Source organism: Pongo pygmaeus, chromosome 6, assembly GCF_028885625.2.
Source record: "Pongo pygmaeus isolate AG05252 chromosome 6, NHGRI_mPonPyg2-v2.0_pri, whole genome shotgun sequence".
NCBI classification, from domain to species: domain Eukaryota; kingdom Metazoa; phylum Chordata; class Mammalia; order Primates; family Hominidae; genus Pongo; species Pongo pygmaeus.
In genome coordinates this window covers 129,887,454-129,903,627 of record NC_072379.2, presented here as the reverse complement: position 1 = coordinate 129,903,627, position 16,174 = coordinate 129,887,454, and the positions used below count along the sequence as shown (strand labels likewise).

Genomic DNA, 16,174 nt, shown 5'->3' with positions numbered 1-16,174 from the left:
GGCGGAGGTGGCAGTGAGCCGAGATCATGCCACTGCAACTCCAGCCTGGGTGACGGAGCAAGACTATATCTCAAAAACAAACAAACAAACAAACAAAAGTGTCAGATGAAGTCAATATGCAATCTGTGCTTGGCCAATTTGCTGCACCGTCCTGCCTTTTTCCCATTTTATAAATACAGCATTTTATAGAAAAGATCTGCTAAAATCAGTTTTAAGATCTGATTTATGAATTGATGTTAGACCACAAGATGTCTGCTAATGTTTCTAAAACTATATCTTGAAGCTATTTTTTTTTTAAGTCTCATGAAATAAAGACTTTCCTTCACTCCTCCTAGACTATGTGCTCTCATGATAGAGAAGGTCCACTGTGCTTCTCTCTGTTAGTAACACAACGAAACGGGGCTGGCAGTTCACACGCACATAACCCTGCCACCCACGGTGTGGAGGCTGCAGGCTCCTTCTTTAGGCCTTGCCCCTGCGGCAGCCCAGGTTGGCCTTGGTGTCCAAAGAGTCCAGAAACCATTCTGTTGTCTCTCAGGGCAGTAGTCCAGGATAGAAAGTGCGACTAAAGGAACCAGGCTGCTGGGGAGGTGAGTTTGGCAGTGTGCTGATAGGCCCCACGTTGGGGAAGAATGGGGAGACAGCAAGGACGGCCGGGATGTGCCGGTACTGACTCGGTGCCCTATGCAGCAGCAGAGCCCAGCTCTGTGGCTCGGGTGTTGGTTCCGGTGTCGGAGGGAAAGGTGCTGATGTGCCTGATGGTGATCATTCTGAATAGTAATGAGCGTTGTTAGCAATGGCTCTGTAGTTCCCAGATGTATTCACCTACATGTCACGCCCCTGAGAAGCCCTAGTCAAATGGCCCTTGATGGAAGTGACCACAGAGCCCAAACATGTCATGTCTTGAAGTAGGTTGTTGCCTTGGGTATTAGAGTGTGAGAAAATGAACAAATGGTAAAATAAAACTTCCCAGCCGTCTCGGTGGCTCACGCCTGTAATCCCAGCACTTTGGGAGGCCAAGGCGGGTGGATTACCTGAGGTTGGGAGTTCGAGACCAGCCTGAGCAACATGGGGAAACCCTGTCTCTACTAAAAACACAAAATTAGCCGGGCGTGGTGGAGAATCGCTTGAACCCAGGAGTTGGAGGTTGCAGTGAGCCGAGATTGCACCACTACACTCCAGTCTGGGCAACAAGAGTGAAACTCCGTCTAAAATCAATCGATCAATCAATCTTCCCTTATTGGTACTAATTAGTAATTAAGGTAAAGGCTTGTGTGAATTAGGGAAAGTTTGGAGACTCACTTCCCTTTCTGGTATTCAGCGTTCTAACATAAAGGCTTATAAAGTGTTGCTGGGTAGTTTTGCCAGTAGAGGCCCCTGTGCTTGTTTTAATGATACAGAGTTATTCCAAACTGCAGTGAAATGCTGTGGACACATTTTCTGCAGGCGTCTCAGTAACTTTGAAAGATGGTTTTTAATATAAAAACTTAGACTTTATTTACACTGCTAAATACTGATATATATATGAGTAAAAGCAAAATATTGGGACTGTTTCTAAACAGCTAAATAACAATAAATGGATTGTAAACATACGTAAAGTAACCTTAATGAAGGCCGCAGTAACTCATGTCTGCGTTCATTCAAATGAACATTCCTCTCAGTATCAGAGTTCCTTCTATAGTATGCATAGCAGATGATAATTTAGGCATCGTCATCTCTGTCTTTACCCACCTCCCCTCTTCTTCCTTCCTCCCGTCATCCAGTGCGTGCTGTGTCCAGGTCACTATGGTCAGTGCTGAGGATACACAGGGAAATAGCACGTGATCCTGCCCTCAGAGACCCGACAGTCTAGATATTTACAGCAGAGGGAGATGGTGCAGGGGAGAAATACGCTGAGCGGGCGAGAAGCAGACTGGCCACTCTGCTTGGAGGAGAGAGAGCATAAGATTCACAGAGGAGGTTGGGTTTTCAAATTTGCAGGGATGGCCCAGAAATGAAAAGCGTTGTAGGCACAGCCCATGTGATGCTTGCAGTTGTGAAGCTGTCTGGGGAGTGGCATCCGGCTTGGCATGTTTGCAGTGTACAGTACTGGAGAGGAACAGGGTGGCAGGTGGAGACTATCTCAGGAATGATGGGAGCTCCTTACTTTGCAAAAAGAAAAGTTCTGTGTCCGAGAAGTGTATTTTGTTAGAAAGTATGTTTGTATCATGCAACACAGGCCACTTCTTGCTGCCACTTTAAAACCTGACAGATGACGCGGGGCACAGTAGCTCACGCCTGTAATCCCAGCACTTGGGGAGGCCAGGGTGGGCGGATCACCTCAGGTCAGGAGTTCGAAACCAGCCTGGTCAACGTGGTGAAACCCATCTCCACTAAAAATACAAAAATTAGCCAGGCTTCGTGGCATGCCCTTGTAATACCAGCTACTTGGGAGGCTGAGGCAGGAAAATCGCTTGAACCCAGGAGGTGGAGGTTGCAGTGAGCTGAGATCGCGACACTGCACTCCAGTCCAGGCAACGGGGCAAGACTTCATCTCAAAAAGAAAAACAACAACAGCAACAAAAGAAGGTATTTTCTTATATTGTGTCCAAGTCCATCTCCGTTTCCTTTTATTATTATTATTTGAGATGGAATCTCGCTCTGTTACCCAGGCTGGAGTGCGGTGGCACAATCTCCGCTCACTGCAACCTCTGCAAGTTCAAGTGATTCTCCTGCCTCAGCCTCCCAAGTAGCTGGGACTACAGGCGCCCGCCACGAGGCCCAGCTAATGTTTGTATTTTTAGTGGAGACGGGGTTTCGCCATTTTGGCCAGGCTGGTCTCAAACTCCTGACCTCAGGTCATCCGCCCGCCTCGGCTTCCCAAATTGCTGGGATTACAGGTGTCAGCCACTGTGCCCAGCCTCTCCTTTTCTATTTTACCTTTGGGTTCAAGCCACAGGAGCCACACAGAATGAGTAGGCCTGCTCTCTGCCACATGCCTTTGTATGTAGGTGGGGTTATGCTTCTTCAAATCTTGCCCCAAGCTGTGTATACCTTTGTTTTTCCTCCTTAATAGATGCTGGCTAATAGTTTTTTTTCTTTACGTAACTCAATGGTAATTCTTGTTGGTCCTTTCAGAGTCTATAAACAATTGATTGTGATCTCCCTGATTTATCTTATAGATCTCCAAGCAGTTGTTGCCACTATAGCCTCTTGTCTGTTGGCTTCCTTTCTGCCAGGTCCCTCCCTCTGTGGTTTTACAGGATTCCAAGGTAGAAGAACAGTCATGGGTGTTAGACCAGCCTCTCCTTTGCTTACTGACTTACATTCAGCCTTTTTTCACTACACTTCTTCTTTTGGTCATCTTAGGATTTCAGAGAAACAAAAAAAGTAGGTCATGCTCACAAATATGCTGGGGATCCTTTTGTTTTGTTTTGTTTTGTTTTTGAGACGGAGTCTCACTCTGTTGCCCAGGCTGGAGTGCAGTGGCACAATCAGGGCTCACTGCAGCCTCCATCTCCCAGGCTCAGGTGATCCTTTGCTGGGGGTCCTTGTCATAGAGAAGCAGTATTTATTTTTTAAAGCCTCACCACTATTATCTTTTATACTTCAGAAGCAAACTAAGAAAGAAACACGTCTGAAAAATGTTAATAAAAATGAATTAGAATGAACTAAAATAGCTCAGAAGAGTTGAGAGATGTACATTATAGCACAGGCGATATTGTCATAAGAGTTATCTATGTAAGAATCTGCTTTTTAACAGGACTTGCAGGCAGCTCATGTGCACCTCGGAGTTTGAAAAGCTCTGCTCTAGTGGACAATTGATGCTCCCTGCGTCACCATGAGTGACTGATCTGTTGGTAGCCCTGTTTGAGAGAAGCTAAACAAATATGCCATATCAGCCATAAGAGTCAAATGTTGAGAATCACAGTTTAATTTTGTTTGCAGCTACAGACCAGGCCAAGTCATCATGTTTGACTAAACAGCAATGTTCTGATTAGGGGAGGACGTGGCTTTGTCTCCCAAACAGATGAGATTCTTGGTGGCTTGATGACAGCATGAAGAGCTGCTCCCCTGCCCTGGAGTAGGATGGTTTCCATGACGACAGTTCTGCACACTGAGCTTCCTCTACCTTTTTTTTTTTTTTTTTTTTTAACCCCCGTGTTAACAATGCAGAGACTAAAAAGGGTACTTTATTTCATTTTTTAAGAATTTCACCATATCTAAATTTTACTTTATGTTATCATCATGGGTGTCTCTGAGAGAAAGTCTTTGTGCAGAAAAGTGTGGTTTTGTGAGTGATGGGCCAAACATTTCTTCATTAATCTCAAACTGGCACAGCTGAAAGATTTCAGGGTTAGACCATACTGACCTAAGCTTGGTTTTAAGAATACAGTACTTGTGCTTGGTGTTTGTCCTGCTGTATATCAATAGATCTTCAATGGAAAACCTTTTGTTCCATAGAGTCATTAACTACCATGATCATGTGTATAGAATGATCTTTCTCCTCACCTAGGGAAGAAGCCTTTTATTTTCACAGTTTTAAAATGCTAATATATGGTGGTGACAGTGTATAAGAAGCACTTGTATGTTAAGTTCTTTTATAATGTGATGCAAAGGTTTGGTTTGCTTGACCTTTTTTTTTTTTTTTTTTTTGACGGGGTCTCGCTCTGTTGCCCAGGCTGGAGTGCAGTGGCACAATCTCAGCTCATTGCAGCCTCTGCCTCCGGGGTTCGAGCAATTCTTCCATGTCAGCCTCCTGAGCAGCTGGGATTACAGAGGCACACCACCACATCCGGCTAATTTTTGCATTTTTAGTTGAAACAGGGTTTCACCATGTTGGCCAGGCTGGTCTCGAGCTCCTGACCTCAGGTGATCCACCTGCCTCAGCCTCCCAAAGTCCTGGGATTACAGGCATGAGCCAACACACCCAGCCTGATCATCTATTACTTCTGTAGCAGATTAAAACCCACTAAATTTTCTTTTGTAAAAGTACTAATTAAAACAAAAAACATGGTTAGTGAGAAGAGCATTAAGATCACTAAGATCAGCCCTTAGGGAAGTGAGAGTTAGCTCCAGAGCCTTTGCTTCAAGCTCTGTGAAGACCCCAACAACTCTGTGGAAGCACCTGTGCTGCTGCACCTAGTCCAAGCCCTTGTGCTCTCGTGTCTGCATTGTCCCAGGAGCCCGGTCACTTGCCTAGCTGCCTCCTTGCCTTCTTTTCAGTTGATTCTCAACACAGCCAGATCATGTCCCTGCCCCTCTCCAGCATTCCACGGGACAGGGTGCGGCATGCATCACCTCAGTTACATTCCATGGCTCTCAGAATCAAAGCCAACAGTCTTTAGTGCTGGACTATGAAACCCCTCACTCACCTCTATGATCTCACCTCCTATTGCTGTTCCCTCATGTGCCCCAAGACAGGCTATGCTTCAGCCTCAGGCCCTTTGCACTTGCTGGTCCGTCTGTCTGGAACTGTCCTTCCAGAGATGTCTGCATGGTTCTCCACATTCTTCAGATCTTTGCTCATATGGCAATTTCTCAGGGAGACTTTCCTTGAACACCCTAAATGTTGACTCCCACCTCCCACCCCCAACACACACACACACACACACATTCTCTGTCACCCTCTCTTGCTTTACTTTTCTTCATACCACGTATTGTCATCTGATGGGTTTTATCTTTTACTTTAGTATTTATGGTCAGTCTCCTTCCAGAATGTTATCTCCTTGAAAAGGCCTTTTGTCTTGTTCAGTGCCTATCCACACCACCTAGAATGAGGTGCACACTATTTGCAGTGCACACTATTTTGAAAGGATGAATGAAATTGACCCTCTCTAACCCCATAACTAGATATGAATTTAGAGCCAAATGTATTACGGGGTTTCTTCCCACCAGTTTTGTTCTCATCCCTATCACATAAGAAGACTGAAATGTTAGAACATCTTGTAAAAATTAACCACAGCTGTGAGCCATTTAAAACACTCTACGCAGTGAGTTAGGAAATGCCCATTAATTGTTGGTTTGTTAGGCAAATGGGAGAGCACCACACTCAGTGCACACCGGGTCTCCTGTGTGCCAAGCATGCACGGCATGCCCTGGCGATGAGAGGAGGGACAGGGAGTGGGGCCTCCTTCTAGGATCTTCACACTGCCTTGCTGTTGACCCCCTGGTTGTGGTGGTATCCCGCAGCAAACCCAGGATCTCACGCACCCTCCTCTGAGAGCCACTGCTTTTGTCTGTGTGTGTATGTGTATCCACTCGCCAGGGGTGGTTCATCAAGGACTTCCTTTGGCTGAAATTTGTTTTCCTTTTTGTTTATAGTGTTTCTTAGTAACCCACTGCCGTGAGTCTTCTCTGCTGGGTTGCTACCCAAATGTGTGTCTTGAACTTTGTGCTATTTCTTTTTTTATATCTGAAGATTTATTTCGGCTATGGAAGTGTAGGAAACGAAAATTTACATAAGTGAATGTAGACAATGCCCATCTAATTACTGGTGACCCATGGGTGGGGGTGCACAATGTGGGGGATGGAGCCCCTTCAGCAGAGCCCCGTGTCTATCTGGCAGAATTATCCCTGTTTTTGGCAATGGATGCAACAGATTCTGAAAGCCCGAAGCCACCATTCATTCAAGAACATATCTGTTGAGTAGTCACTACCAGGGAACACGCTAATAAAATGAGCTGTGTCCACCCTCATGGAGCTTCTTATAGTCTAGTGAGAGAGAGAGATCTAAATTAAATAATTGCATAATAATGCGTAGTTACATGTAGTTACAAACTGTTCAAGTGCTCTGGTGGAGAAGGTCAAGGTGTCCTGGGACCTTAGCGTAGGGGAATTTGTCCTAGTGGTGGGATCATGTAACTGGAGTGAGGATGTACAGGTTCCTGGGTAGGCATGTATGTTGGGGGAGGGAGGGCAGAGTATGTGCATTAATTTTCAAGGAGAGAAAATAAATGTGCAAAATCTCTGAGGTGTTGAGGGATCTTGTTTATTCATAGGAGTGAAAGGAGACCAGCGTGGCTGAAGTGAAAGGATGACAAGGGAGAGTGGTGCATGGAGGGGGCAGGGCCCCAGCAGGGCCAAGAGTCGTCGCCTGTGTTTATCATAGACCAATGCAGAGCAATAAAGGGGGGGTATAGGTAGGGCTGAGCCACAATGTGTTTTCTATTTTAAAAGGTTTCTTTTGTGCCAGGCATGGTGGCTCATACCTGTAGCCTAGCATCTCGGGAGGCTGAGGGAGGAGGATCACTTGAGGCCAGGAGTTCCAGGCCAGCCTGGGCAACATAGCAAGACCTTGTCTCTACAAAAAATAAAAAATGAGTGGGCATGGTAGTGCACACCTGTACATTATCTCAGCAACTTCGGAGGCTGAGGTGGGAAGATCGCTTGAGCCCTGGAGTTTGAGGCTATAGTGAGCTATGATTGTAGTACTTACTGTACTCCAGCCTGACTGACAGAATGAGACCCTGTCTCCAAAACAAACAAACAAACAAACAAAGGGTTTACTCTGGACACATTGTGCATAATGAATTGGAAAGGAGAAAGTGTGGAGGCTGGGAAAACAGCAAGAAGTGTTTTGTGTTTGTCCAGGAGAAAGAACAATGGCAGCTTGGACTAGGATGGTGGCAGTGGAGAAGGTAGGATAATGCTTGGCTAGAGAGATTGTTTTGGAGGCCATTGGCATCTAAGTGGTGACTGCTCCGATATGCTCACTGAGCAATCTACCGTTAATTTGGCCTAATCTTTGCCTGCCTGTGAGGTGCCTATGCCTTGGATTTACTGGCTTCCAAACTGGATGGAGCAAGTGTCAGGATATCTGACAATTACATTTTTCACTATAAGTGAATACTTCGCCATTTTGGCTTTATCAGTCTCTTGTGAGCTTTGTTAGCATGAATCGGTATTAATCAACGTGATCATCTCTGGCACCTTAGTGAGAGAGACTTTTGGAGCCTGAGATTTCAGGGACAGAACCTAGACACTCATGAGTTCCCAAAGATAAATGTCACCTGCCAGAGATTATGAACAATTACCTTTTCTGGGGAATAACCTCTTTTTTTTAACAAATGCTTTCCATTATCATTTTTTAAAAATTTTAAGTAAATCTTTAAAATCAAATCCACCAATTGTTTCTATCTTTAGAACTGCAATTATTTCACCTAGTGAGGAAACATACTGCCCATCTGAAAAAGAACTTCAGAGGGAGTGTGGTTTGAAAAGTCATATCAAATGTAGAAGGATTCAAAGTCCAGGAGAGTCTTACTCTAATTTGTTTCCCTGTGCATCTAACTTTTTATTGTGTCACCTTAATTTCTTTTGAAGCCACAAGTTATTTGTTTTTCAAATCTCTTATTATCTGTGTATGTAGTAATTATATCTTCTTAAGATTCTATTTAGGAACTCAGTAAAATTAGGCAGCTGAAATAATTGGCTAAAGTTCAATGAAGCCCTTTTGGCACTCTGAGTTTGGAAAATAGCAAATAATAATGTAAAACATTTTGTGTGCATTTGTACGTACTCACTAACAATATTCTCCTGCTGTTTTGCAGGAGGAAAATGGAAGAAACGGAGATACTTTTAGTGAAACAGAATAAACCACTGAACAGGTAACTGAGATTAGTAGTTCTATATACATTTATTAAATAAGTTAATATTTGTAAAGGCCTAGAATAGTACATAACACATAGTAAATAGTATGTAGGTGTTTGCTGTTATTAAGTTCTTTTAAATGTACGTAAGCCCCAAATAAACCAATTATACAAACCAAAAATACGCAACAAAAGCAAACTCTCCTCCTAAAGCAAGTGTGAACATCATTGGTAAGTTCTGACATGGCCTCTCTATAGTCTGTTGTCCTGGCTCTGAGAAACGTAACTTTAAAACCTCTTTGAAACGTCTTAATCTTTGAGCACCCTAAGTCCTTGAGCACCCATTCATTTTTGTCTTTGACCTTCTAAGTGTCAGATTGGTTTCCAGTTTGAAACCAAACAAACTTCTTTGAAATTCTTGAAGACGTAGTTCCAGGGGAGCATAGCGTAGCTTCCAGGTGGCTACTGAAATGGCTGACAGTTACTAAAGATTGTGAGGATAGAGTTAAAAGCAGCAGCACCCTCATTTTCTGATGATGGCAGGTAATAACCTTGGAATAAGAAGCTCCAAAGTATCATGCCTGCTTAGGCACTAACTTCCTGTAATTGTAATAAAACTGTTGGCATTGCGGAGACCTACTGACACCTTCAGCAAACGTTAATAAGGGGCATATTACGTGTCCAGGTCCTCTGCTTGGTGATGGGATTTGACGTTGAATGGGTTATCTTTCTCCTCACTCCACTCCCATCTCTCTGGATCTTCACCAATTCCTGCCCAGATAGATGCTGTAGGTCCTGTCATCCGCCTCATCCCCAGCCTTGCTGTCTCTCCTGCCAGCTCCCCTTCAGCCTCTCAGCATCCCTTTATTCAGGGTGGGAAAAAATGCCAGAGATGGGGCTGAGAGTTGCATCTGGTAGTTAGACTTTTCTCTCATGGAATTCATGTTGCATCTTCCTCGGCCCTGACTTCTGCTTCATAATTTACATAGTTTATTTTAAATATGATGTTTTATGTTTTACCGTGTCTTCCTTCGGGGATTTTGGGATATTACCATTGACAGTTATGTTTCTGTTTCGGAGGTCTTGCAGCTGGCATTATTAGCTTGAGGGAGAGGTGGGGCACTGGGGGTGCGCTGAATATCTCCATGGCTTTCAGACCTTTTTATTGGAACCCCCAGGAGGAAATACCTGTTACCTTAGGGCCCAGTACACATATTTGTACATGTGAGTTTGTGGTTTCCTGAAGTATGCAAGCTGGGATAGAGTTTTTTAATTCGATCACTTTTTCTTTTCCCTTTTTCTCTCTTTTTATTGTTCATCATAACCAGCAAAGTGGATTTCTTAACCTGCTAGTCGGTTGTCTTTTGACAAGCTTGCAGTATTTCAGTGCTATGGTAGGGACGCATGGTTTCTTGCCCTTCTCCCCGTATTCTTCAGTAACTTCTACAGCTTTTTTTTACCCTTAAAAATGCCTCAAACCTGCCTTAACTTTATTCTTTATGGGCTGAGCTCTCTCCTTCCTTTTGTAATAAGCTTCTGTTTCTATTTTCTCACCTACTGTTCCCTTCTCAACTTTCTGTCTGAACTTGAACATTCTCCTCCTGATCAATATCTAAGAATCCTTTCGTTTACCATTTTGAATAAGATCAATCCTTCTGTGCTGTTAGATGCCTGATTATCTCTTGGTTGGTGCCATGGGTTGTAGAGAGACATCTGCTGGCCCAAGTGTAGTGTTGCATTGTTTTTCTGTGCTGAAGTTCATCACCTTGTCATTTTTTAGTACCTTAAACTTTCATAGTGTGCAAGTGAGCTTGTATATTGGAATGTGTTGAAGTCATCTACCTAATCTCTTCAAGCATTTTTAGCATTTAGCTCAACATCTAATTAATTGAAATGTAGTCATACATTATAACCCAGTTTAAGGAGCTGCAATCTAGTAGGGGAAAAGGATTTCATGGTAAAACCTGAGTCCTCACCTTCATGTATTTTTTAATGAGACTGCAAAATGACAGTTAAGTAAAGGTTTGGATCCATTTAAAACTTTTGGAAATGATAATTCACTCTTCCAAGATAAATGAGAACCGAATTTTTTTATTTGTATAAATTTGAAAGGTACAAGTGCAGTTTTGTTACATGGATATATTGTGTAGTAGTGAAGCCTGAGCTTTTAGTGTAACCATCACCTGAATAGTGTACATTGTACCCATTAAGTAATTTCTCATGCCTTACCCGCCTCCCACTGTCTCACCCTTCCAAGTCTCCAGTGATTGTTATTCCACACTCTTTGTCCACGTGCACACATATTTAGCTCCACTTATCATTGAGAACATGTAATATTTGACTTCTCACTTCTGAATATTTTCGCTTAAAATAATGACCTCTAGTTCCATCCATGTTGCAGTAGAAGACATTATTTCATTTTTTATGGCTGAGTAGTATTCCATTGTATATATCACATTTTCTTCATCCAGTCATCAGTTGATGGACACTTAGGTGGATTCCATAACTTTGCTTTAGTGAATAGTGCTGTGATAAACATATGAGTGCAGGTATCTTTTTATATAATGATTTAATTTTGGGGTGATATATACCCAGTAGTGGGATGGCTGTATCAAATGGTAGAAGAACGTAATTTTTAACTGGTGTAGGTTTGCAGCTTGGTTTCTTATGTGAGAGGTAGGGTTGGTGCTAGCTATAAAGCTAGTGCTGGAAAAAGACAAAATCTGAAATCTATTGCCTCTTTACTTTGAAACTCTAGTTAGATTATCACAGTGATCCTGTATCATCCTTGTCTTAGCAAAATTCTCACTGATTTCAGATGCAAGTTTATAAAGGAATTGCAATTATGTACATACATCTAAGATTTCTCCATAAATATGACAAATTTTAAAGATTATAATATGCAAAATTGTTCTTTTAAACAAAACTAAACCAATATTGACCTATCTTTCAGGGCTATTTCTAAAGCTAACAGGCAATAAACAAGATATTGTATCCCAATTTTCTGCTTTGAAAAGATCTCATTGGAGTAGTTGGTAGTTGTAGAAGTTTCTAAATGTTTTGTTATTGAAGCCAAGCTGAAGTTGCTCATTTGATTCTTTGACTATGTCCTGATTTCAATTATGATTAATGAAGCCTTTCTGTATCCTTAAATATAGCAGATCCACCAAAAATTTAGCCGAATATTAGTATTATAAATTAACATTTTCCTATATTTTACAATTATTTTTAATTACTTACAGTTATTTTTAAAGCACATTGCACAATTCGGATTACTTTGTTTTGTAGTATCCAGAGTTTGAAAGGATTGTGAGAAGATAATAAAGCAGACTTGAAGGCTGGTGGATGCCGCAGTGTATCTGTCAAAATTATTTGAAAAAGTCACTCTCTAGGATTTCATTTTGATTTCTTTTTTAATTTTCTAAGATTATTTTTAATGATCCATAATGTGTTTTTTTTCATTAGATAAATAGAACCCACACAATAATAAAGATTTTCTGATGTTTTCTTCTTAGCCTTACATTAGAGGACATGAATCCTGCTTTGGACATCTGTTCCTCAAATACGTTCATTCTTCTTTGACTCATCATTTACTTTGAAGGATAATTAAACCAGTCCAGTATTTTTTTTTTTTTTTTTTTTTTTTTTTTTGAGAGGGAGTCTCACACTGTCGCCTGGGCTGGAGTGCAATGGCACAGTCTTGGCTCACTGCAACCTTCACTTCCTGGGTTCAAGAAATTCTCCTGCCTCAGCCTCCTGAGTAGCTGGCATTACAGGTGCCCACCACCACACCCAGCTAATTTTTTGTATTTTTAGTAGAGACGGGGTTTCACCATCTTGGCCAGGCTGGTCTCGAACTCCTGACCCCGTGATCTGCCTGCCTCAGCTTCCAAAGTGCTGGAATTACAGGCGCGAGCCACCACACCTGGCCAACCAGTCCAGTATTCTACAGTCTTGTGCATTTATAGCATTTGGGTTAGGAAACAATTAGTGCATCATCTCTTCCTAGAAAAGAGTCTAGAAAGGCCCAAGGTGATGCAGTAGTACTTTCCTGGCAGTGACATCATTTCGAAGCAGCTGAAAGCCAGTCCTAGGAAAATGACTGAGGGGTTAGACTAGTAGTAGGTGATCTGGAGCCCTCTATAAATTGAGGAAAAACAAAAAGAGAATAATCATAGAGAGCTAATTAAAAATCCTGTCTTGGAAAAACTAAATAAGCAGCTCCTGTATAAGAGCCACAAAGACATACTCTTTTTGCCTTTCCCAAGGTAGCAATGTGCTATGTAGCTCGACATCACCAGTGTCCTGAAACTGCCCCAACGTTGATCTTGCATTTGCCATTGAACTGAGTTCATTCTCTTTCCTTTTGCCTTTTGAAACACCCTACTACTTGTTCTCATGTCTCTCTGATTATTTCTTCCAAGTAATTTTATAAGCTGCACTAAAACTTGGGTTAGCAATGGGTATTTTTCCCCCCATTTCATTCTTGGTTGATGAACTCAAAGTATTATCTCAGCATAGGCAGAGTCAGGTGCTTGGGAAGTGGTATTAAAGAGATTTCAGATAAATACTTCAAAGCCACTTCATTGGAATCCCCAATTTAAAAAAAGTTAAGAAATCATAAAACGAGTCTTTAACTAGATTTTGGTGGTTGTCATTTGGAAGAAATTCTAAGCGTGAATTCCAGCCTGTTTCCTGATTTCCTGTTGTCCTTATTTACTCCTAGTACGTGGTACATGACTGGAATCCAGTAGAAAAGCCGCAGGATGTGTATTTTAGTCCCTACAGCCAACAGCTTTGAGAATGTACAGAAAAGGAGGCTAAATCCTTGCCCCTGCTGTGGCTTCAGTTCATAAGCTTTTGTCTCTTCTCTGTTCCATTTCAAAAGCTAAAGCTAAGTGTCACAGGACAAGATTGTAGTGGCTTCAGAGAATGGTAGGCTTGAGAAAAAGACTATTGATGATTCAAGGGGATAAATTATGGTAGAAATTTAAACAGTATTTGGGGACATAAAATATTGTTTTTGAGTTTAGTAACCCCAAACAAGAAGAAAAACATGTATTTTAAAAAAAATTTATATTTTTCCCATTTTTTTCTGGCCATTTTTCTTTATTCATTTTCTGAGAGGGAAATAGAAGTGAAAATAGAAACTATTATTTCTTTTTTCAAGACACCCAGGTTGATCATGAAAAGTGTAAGAGGTCACCATCAGGTAGCTAAGCACTTCTTTTAAACCTATGAATAAAGGAAAAAACACAAGATGTTAAATAGTAAGTGTGTTATGGTTGCTAGTTTTGAACTTCAGTGCTTAACAATGTCAAAGTCAAAGTGTTCCTGTATTGCTATGAAATAATGTATCAATACATACAGAGTAGCTACTATTGTTGCCACATGCAAAGAAAAGACAGCACACTCAGTAAATTCTTTTAGTTGTGTTTCTTATAGTTAAGGAATGTTGATCTATTTTATGTTTTTGTGGTGTAACTTAATGTGGCAAAGAAAACAATCATGTTAATAACATTTTGCGAGTATTTCCCATATGCCAGGCATTGACTGAAAAACATAAGGGTAAGTACTACAGGTACTATCATTCCAGTTTTATAGAACGTGCATGCTATAAAAAAGACAAAGTTATATTAGTGTATGAATGAACACCATTACCTACCCCTGTTGGGAATCAATGATGATAATCTCATTAGAATATTGTGCTAATTGACTGCAAATAATATGTCAGCAATATTTACAGCTTTAAAAAGCTTTTGGTTTTACGTGGTTGATTAGCAGGGATGGCATTACACGGAAAATACAACTAGGTTATAGTAGTATTAAAAATAACTCAGGTTTTTCTAAGTTTGAAACATTAATATTTTTGATAACAGTTTTTAAGAAAACTCTTGCAATTTACAGTGCATTGTTTGTTCCTCAGAGATAGACTAGTGTAATTTTTTTAAAAAGTAGGGCCAGGTGTGGTGGCTCAAACCTGTAATCCCACCACTTTGGGAGGCTGAAGTGGGTGGATCACCTGAGGTCAGGAGTTCAAGATCAGCCTGGCCAACATGGTGAAACCCTGTCTTTACTAAAAATACAAAAATTAGCCAGCCATAGTGGCCTGTGCCTGTAATCCCAGCTCAGGAGACTGAGGCAGGAGAATCACATGAACCTGGGAGGCAGAGGTTGCAGTGAGCTGAGACTGTGCCACTGCACTCCAGCCTGGGCAGCAGAGTGTCTCAAAAAAAAAAAAAAAAAAAAAAAAAAAAAAAGTAGCATTCCCATTTGAAATGTGTACAATCAACATAATATGCCCACATCAGTATTTCAGGTATGCCTACACCAATGAATGGGAAAAAATATATACAGAAGTGGAATTGCTGGATCATATGGTAGCAATTTTTTATTTCTGGAGGAACCTCCATGCTGTTTTCCGTAACAGCTGCATTTTACATTCTCACCAATAGTGTAAAAGGGTTCCAATTTCTCCATATCCCACCACTATTTATCTTTTGTTTTTGTTTTTCTAATAGGCATCCTAAAAGGTGTGAGGTGATATGTTAAGATTTTGATTTGCATTTCTCTTAAGATTAGTGATGTTGAGTACCTTTTCATGTACCCAATGGCCATTTGTATGCTTTTTTAAAAATGTCTATTCTGTTGGGCCCAGTGGCTCACGCCTGTAATCCCAGCACTTTGGGAGGCCAAGGCGGGTGGATCACTTGAGGTCAGGAGTTCAAGACCAGCCTGGCCAATGTGGTGAAACAATGTCTCTACTAAAATACAAAAATTAGCCGGGCGTGGTGGGGAACGCTTGTAATCCCAGCTACTTGGGAGGCTGAGGCAGGAGAATCACTTGAACCCAGGAGACGGAGGTTGCAGTGAGCAGAGGTTGCACCATTGTACTCCTGCCTGGGTGACAGGAGCGAAACTTCATCTCAAACAACAACAACAACAACAACAAAGTTTATTCAAGGCTGGGTGTGGTGGCTCATGCCTGTAATCCCAACACTTTGGGAGGCCGAGGTGGGTGTATCACTTGAGACCAGGAGTTCAAGACTAGCCTGGGCAACATAGCAAAACCCCATCTCTACTAAAAATACAAAAATTAGCTGGGCATGGTGGTGCACACCTGTGATCCCGGCTACTCGGGAACCTGGGAGGCAGAGGTTGCAATGAGCTGAGATTGCACCACTACACTCCAGCCTGGGTGAGACCTTGTCTCAAAAAAAAAAAAAAAAAAAAGTCTATTCATTTAAAAATGTCTTTGCCCATTTTTAAATCAAGTTCTTTTGTTGTTGTTGTTTGGCTTGTTTGTTTGCTGTTGAGTTGTAGGAGTTCATTATATATTTTAGATATTAATTCTTTACCAGATATGTGGTTTGCTAATATTTTCTCCCATTCCGTAGGTTGCCTTTCGCTTTGTTGATTGTTTTTTCCTTTGCTGTACAGAGCTTTTCAGCTTGATGTCATCCCACTTGTGTATTTTTGTGTATTTTTGCTTTCATTGCCTGTGCTTCGGTGTCATATTCATGAAATCATTGCCTAGACCAGTGTCAGGAAGTTTTCCCCTATGTTTTCTCCTAGGAGTTTTATAGATTCAGGTCTTATGTTTA

General features: G+C 41.6%; 1 long non-coding RNA gene across 2 annotated transcripts in view; it reads left to right on the top strand.

Annotated features, from left to right (window-relative positions):
• The window catches only part of LOC129040624 (uncharacterized), a 141,361-nt gene that overhangs the window by 92,833 nt on the left and 32,354 nt on the right, over nucleotides 1-16,174 (top strand). For both annotated transcript variants that reach the window (XR_010126989.1, XR_008503691.2), the window contains one exon: nucleotides 8,532-8,588. This is a non-coding gene — a long non-coding RNA (uncharacterized LOC129040624). The remainder of the gene's footprint in view (nucleotides 1-8,531; nucleotides 8,589-16,174) is intronic.